Source organism: Arachis duranensis, unplaced genomic scaffold (genome assembly GCF_000817695.3).
Source record: "Arachis duranensis cultivar V14167 unplaced genomic scaffold, aradu.V14167.gnm2.J7QH unplaced_Scaffold_193125, whole genome shotgun sequence".
NCBI lineage: Eukaryota > Viridiplantae > Streptophyta > Magnoliopsida > Fabales > Fabaceae > Arachis > Arachis duranensis.
The window spans coordinates 1-1,177 of NW_026264502.1; the positions used below are offsets into that span (position 1 = coordinate 1).

A 1,177-nucleotide genomic window follows, 5' to 3' on the forward strand; every position below is an offset into this window, starting at 1 on the left:
GTTTATTTTATTGTACTTTTGCATATATACTGAGGTTATCTATATTTTTCAATACTAATCAAACTGAAGAACAATCACCAATAACAAATTTGCCATGCAAAAAGTAGCATGTCGTTGTCAATTAACTGCTCAAACTTCCATTACGAATTCTCTTAAATTGTTGAAACTAAACAAGCTTCCATCGATACGTCAACAAAATTTTAAAACTCAATACCAAGACTACAAAATACTAAATATGTATGTTTCCTAAAGAAATAATCCCGGAAGAAAAATTGCTCAGGAAGCAAAGAAAACATTGAAACAAAATTCCAAACTCAATGCCTAGTCCCAGCCAGTGGGAGCAACACCTCCAGGTGCAGGAACGGATGCCTGTGGAGCTGGAACTGGCTCCCAATCACCTGCAGCTGCGGATACAAAAGAACTTGGGTCAAATAAATTGCCATCACAGTTTTCGACAGAACTATGTTAAGGCGCACAGATTTTCTTGCATATCGAGGGAGAATGATTCAACACAACAACCTAGAATTATTTGACTAGAACATATTAGAAGCAAATGTGACAATTATGTTGCAACAAATTTAACAGATATAGAGTGGAAATAATTATTCTTACCGGCGTCTGAGGCCCAGTTAGCAGGAGCAGCTGCAATGGGTTGCTGAGGAACTGGTTCAGTCTAGGATTGTTCAGCTGTAACAGCCCCCCATTCCCCATCAGTTGTGGGGAAGCCGGCAATGCCAGCAGCACCAAAATCTTGAATGGCATATTCTGGGGTAGCTGGTAATTCCTCCTCCTCTTGTTGCTTGGCCTTTTCAGGTTCTCTATAGAAGAATAAATTCACCTACACATGAAAAGTTGACAAATTTAGCTAAGGTTAAAAAAACCACATAATAAGACTACTATCTTTTGTTAACCTATGAAATTTTTTACACCTGTATGTACAACAAGAAAGATTGTTCTAAATAAGTGCATACGAGATCAAACACTTACAATGCAGACATTGGGAAACACAATAAATCTAAAAGTGCTACAAAATAATAATAGTTCAATCCGTTAAGAGCAAAAATTAGTTTACCATTACGTCCCACTTAAGCCCCGGATGAATAGTACCCCTCATATGTAGAACCATCCTTGCTAATAACCAAAACAGACGACCAATACTATGCTTCTCCTTGTTATT

At 37.6% G+C, this 1,177-nt stretch overlaps 1 pseudogene; it reads right to left on the reverse strand.

Moving 5' to 3' along the window:
- Positions 1–321: 321 nt before the first annotated feature.
- LOC107472605 (40S ribosomal protein SA-like) overlaps positions 322–1,177 on the reverse strand; it is a 10,135-nt pseudogene continuing 9,279 nt past the window's right edge.